The sequence below is a fragment of the Octopus bimaculoides genome, chromosome 6 (assembly GCF_001194135.2).
Source record: "Octopus bimaculoides isolate UCB-OBI-ISO-001 chromosome 6, ASM119413v2, whole genome shotgun sequence".
In the NCBI taxonomy this organism is placed as follows: Eukaryota; Metazoa; Mollusca; class Cephalopoda; order Octopoda; family Octopodidae; genus Octopus; species Octopus bimaculoides.
Window position 1 is genome coordinate 112,003,360 of NC_068986.1, and position 5,826 is coordinate 112,009,185.

The following is a 5,826-nucleotide window of genomic DNA, read 5'->3' on the forward strand; positions in this document are numbered from 1 at the left end:
CACAGACATAAACATACATACATATATATATATATATATATATATATAAATATATATAGCGAGAGAGAAAGAAAGAGAGAGAGAGAGAGATAGAGAGAGAGGGAGAGAGAGAGAGAGAGAGAGAGAGAGAGAGAGACATTTTTAGATAGATAGATAGATAGATAGATAGATAGATAGATAGATAGATGGGTGGGTGGGTGGTTGGATACAGGGACGGACAGACCCATAAGCCCACAGGAATGCAATCAAGGATGCACGCTGATTTTTCAGAAATCAGTATATAATCATATTCTAACGATTAGGAATAATTTCTCTGATTCAGTAGGCCATAGATTCTTCTTTAAGATCCTTATTAAATATATAGGATTTTGTTTTTTAAATGGAGCAGGTAACTGGTTTTTCTTGAGCCCTTTTATCAAACTGCTCGGTCGCCATAATTCCAACATTGTCCCTGAACGCAACGCAGGTTCATGCAGGATTCAAGGCCAGCAAAAAGGAAGCAAGTCGATCACATCGACGCCGGTACTTCACAAGTACTTTATTTTATCGATCTCCAGAGTAATGAATGAATCTGCTGGATTTCATATTAGTACGTAGAGAGCCGAACGAATTGCCGCTGAACATATTGTCGAAAGTTCTAACCTATTTTCCCGATCACCTTAAACTGAACGCTCTATGGATTGTTAAATATTGGTATAGTGCTTCACGTTTTATAAAGTAAATGCTTATTGCTGTGACTACAGTTGCACCACAGGATGTATGTCGAGGTTTTGAGCTATGGCTATATAGTGGTGAATGAGTGCGTATGCATTTTCTGTTCAAATACAGCCTATTATCAAGGAAGGATTCGGAGCGGCTGGTCATCAAATAATCTAATGAAATTTTGAGTGGTTTTGTGCTAATTAAATGAGGTGTTTAAATATATGAGAAGTCCTGTAAATACCAAATAGAGCCAAAACCAAACATTGCTAATTGTGAATGCGTAAAATATGAGATAATTTGTAACCGTTTAAGTGGGATTAACTATTTGTTAATTAGTATATGAGTGGGGCTGGGCTATTATTGATGAGTTGCTGTTCAGAGAGCGCTGTTAGGTGTCTGGTTAGAGGCGTAATGTTTGTTGTGTGAGGGAACGGTAGATTATGTTTCAGTTGGTCTACTCACATAGAGCTACTGAAAACTCACATGAATATAACCATGAAAATGCACAAATGCATACACGCACACACGACACACACACAAACGCCACGCACACACACACACACACACACACACACACACACACGCTCACACACACACACACACACACATTCTGTTAAAAAGCTTTCCGAAAAGTCGTTCATCCTCGTCCATCATTGCGTACAAACATCTCAACGCTATATAACGGTGATTAATCTACCTAGGCTATTGACAAGTGACAAGTGGTTGTTTTTTCGTGTTTGTGGATTCTTAGATGATGTACACCTGTATGTGTGTCTATGGCTGTATATCTGTATATATATATATATATATATATATATATATATATATATATATATATATATATACATATATATATACACATATCCTTATATATAAGGATAAGATCGTTATTTAAAATAGCGATCATATCGAGTGGCCAACATGGGAATAAAAACCTTATAAGTAATAATTATCTTTAAAACCATAATTAAGGGTATCTAAGAGATGCCATAATGCAATGATAGTAGTCAAAACTTGACTCCAAAACCACTTTATATACTCATGCAGTACGAAGTGAAAGAACAAGTAGACAAATGAACTAGCAAATACTTTGGGATAAGCTCATATCCGGATTCCTGGGTCTATATAAAAATATACTGATGAGGCAGAGTGTATTTTCATACAGAGCCAGAAATCCACATGTGAGATTATCAGAGAATTCTTTTGCTAGTTTATTTTTGTATTTGTTGTTTTATCTTGTGCTGCATGAATATATTAAGTGATTTTAGGGTCAGGTTTTGCCTTTGACTGCTATGTCTACCATGGTAGTATCTCTTAGATACTCTAATTACAATTATATATATATATATATATATATATATATATATATATATATGTGTGTGTGTGTGTGTGTGTGTGTGTGTGTGTGTGTGTGTATATATGTATACACACACACACACACACATATTTGAGTGTGTATCTGTGTTCTCCGTATTTGTTCTCCACCACCGCTTGGCAACCGATGTTGGTGTGTTTATGGGTTTCCGTAATGTAGCGGTTGGCATAAGTGACCGATGTTGAAAAAATACAGGAGTTGAAATACAGGCTTCAAAAATACAGGGGTTGATTCATTCGACTAAAATGTTTTAAATGCGATGCCCCAGCATATCCGCTGTTTAATGACGATAAAAAGCAAATTATATTTGTATGAATATGTGGATATTTACATATTATGTATGTTTGCGCGTATGTGTGTGTGTGTTAGGCTGCATGTTGTGTCCTTGTGCAAAATCATTTCATTTCCACTCAGCTGCGAATGATTAAACATGTGATGGACTGGCGTAGCGTTTAGGAAAATGTCGGCCTTCTCGCATAGCCAGCGGGTTCGCTGCCTCATCATTCGAAAGTGAAAATAATACAAAGTTCATTGTAACACCATCCGAGCCTCCTATTACTGAGCTTGAAACCCTGATCACTCGATTATAAGCTCTAAGCTATTCAACCACAACATTATTCCTAATACTCTTCAGCGTAAAAGAAAAGAAATACAGATATCGAGAGAATAAATCTAAAAAAATACAAAACGCTGAAAGAGTAGAGGCATCGGCAAAAAGAATATTATTTGATTTTGCCTTTTCATTGGCCTATAAAATGCGACAGCGCGCCATTAATCAACAATACATTAACCGGAAATAGTTGTCAGACATGACCAAAGGATAGTCTGGAGACACAGGATACAGTAATGAAATACAACAGTACTGAAACGTATAAACAATCAGCGGAACTGCAAACACTAAGTGAAGACGTGACACTCATTTGGAAGACATTATCGTCAAAAACAACAGAATGATTCCACTTCAATGTTTATATAATTCTCAGAGAAGTGTAATTTAGTTTAAAGTTTAGTTTAAATAAGTAACCTACATTAGGTAACGAGTTGTCTCCCCTCCTAATGCATGAAAATATAATCTAAATCTTTCGAGACAATCATTATGGAGGAAACGAGGAGAAACCAGATTATACGATAGTACATATTCAGTCGTAATAGTGTCTATTAAGGCATCATTACATGAAATGGCTTATCCGATGAAGAGCTTAAATGAAAGGTATAAAGAATGCAGAAGTAAAAAGTAAAAGACCAATGAAGGTAAACTGCTGTGACTAATTTTGTACTTCAGTATAGAGCACAGGTCTAAAACACAGAAACAGCTTCGAAAACAAATCGTATTCAAACATCCAGTGACCACGAATATAAAATGAAAAATAATGTACACGAGAAGAAATATAGAAGCAAAATGCAACATACGGTGATTAACGAATGAGTAACAGCACGAGAATTGAACAGGGTAAACATTGTAAATTATCTAAGCATTTTAGAAACGATATATACATACAGGTGGGTCTTACAAATCCCTTTGAACTTTAAAAGAAAACACAAACTAATAACTGTATTTAAAGTTAACAATCTTACACAGAAGACTATTATCATTAACTTCTATTAGTTGTCGAAACTACGACTGTCCGTGGCTTTGACATTACTTGATAAGCTGTCTCTGTACTGGTCGGCTTTTCACTTAAATTTTGCCATTTACAATGATCAATTCGTTTCCACTTCATATTACTTTCTGCAGTATCTTTGCATCTCAGACTAGGTTTTCCGTGGTTTCTTCTCCTGTTGCATTGTTGGGTTAAAAAAGATTCGTCGAGTGAGTCTGTTATCCAGTTTGTATTGTTGTCCATACTGTTGTCATAATGATTTTGTATATGTTGGTATTTCTCTCAAAATCAATTCAGTGCTAATGCCTTAAAAAGAGCGAAATAATTTAAAACACATTCAAATGCATATGCACGTGTATAAACACACGTAAACACACACACACACATGTAAGTACAACAGTTTGTTGATAAAAGGCCTCGGAGTACTACGAGGTGTAGATGTGGGTGGAGGCCGAAAGATGAGTCTCAAACTAGGATGCATTAATAGCAATAACGGTGCACGGCATGGGCGCAATATTCCGGCTCAAACTGAAATAGCATAAGAAAAATCAGACACGCACTCACAAACACACACATACACACGCACACATTCACATAAGCACACACACACAATATATATAATAATAATATATATAATATATATAATAATATATGGCGTAAACAATGCATGTGTGTGCTTGTTAACACCCGTTAAATGCCTGTACATTTTACAGCCAATTACTTTTAATGAAGCAAAGTAATATATTTTCCACAATTATTTACGAATGAATATTTACATATATATATTCTTAAAATTATTTAAGTGTTCTTTCATGATTTAAACGAATCTATAACAGAAATTATGTAAACTATTCTCGTCTCTCACTTTGCACAATGCAAGCACGACTTGTTATAAGAAGATGGTGTGGATCATGACGACTATGCAACACATTCTATGCATTCTATTAATTATTGTATCCAATTAATCAATAATAATTATAGTTTTAATTAAATAATATAATTAGGCGATTATATAGATTAAGTACATAATGCAAAATTATTGGGTAAGTTCAAAATTCAATTTGACTGAGTAATTTTTTTAGACTCCGACACAATTTATACATAGTCACAAAACGCACGCATACATACACGCAGACACACAAACTACAGATATAAGCATATAAATACAAGCATATATGTGCGTATGTATAATTGCTTAACTATCTATCTCTCTCTCTCTCTATGTATGTATACACACACATATATATGTATGTGTGTATATATATATATATATATATATATATATATATATATATATATACAGCCATCACTATCTATCTATATATCTATCTCTTTTTCTGTCTGTCAATATGTCTTGCCCTCTGTCCATCCCTTTCTTTATCTCTCTATATATCCATCCACCTATGTTTTTGTTTGTTTGTTTTTTTGTTTTTTTTTGCTTTTCAATAATGTATTCGCATTAAGTATGATACAGATACTGCTGTTTTTAACTAATACTGCTTCTGTTCAGCAGAATGGGTTTTATGCCAACATCAGTAATTTTTCATTACAGAAAGACATGTTAACAAATATATGTGCATATATGTGTGTTTGTGGGTGAGTGTGTGAGTCGATGCGATTCAGTAGTTGACCGAGCGTATATACACGTTATATTTATACCTGTTGTCTCTGACCTGTTTCAGTCATTGGACTGCAGCTAAGCTGGGGCACAACTGTAAAGAATCTCGCTCGAACCAAATGACCTCCATCAATTATTTTTGGAAGCCAACATTTCTAAGACGCAAGCTTTTGATTCTTTCTGCTTTCTTTTCGTTTTCCGGTTTTGAACTTTCCACCAATTTTAGCCCAGAAACAGCTGTAAGACTATCTTAATCTTTATAAATGTCCTATAAATTCCATAAAACCTTGGCCTTGTTGTCACATTTTAAGTAAGATATATATATATATATATATATATAATTCAAAGTGAGTAAGAGTTTGTGAATCCAACGAACTAAGGGATAGTATTTATCTATTCTAGAAATCACTGGTACTTTATATGTAAAACACAATCTTTAATCACATATATATATATTCTCAGAATTGTTCAAAATAAATAAATATAATATAATGTATAACAGTTGATGCATATATATATATATATATATA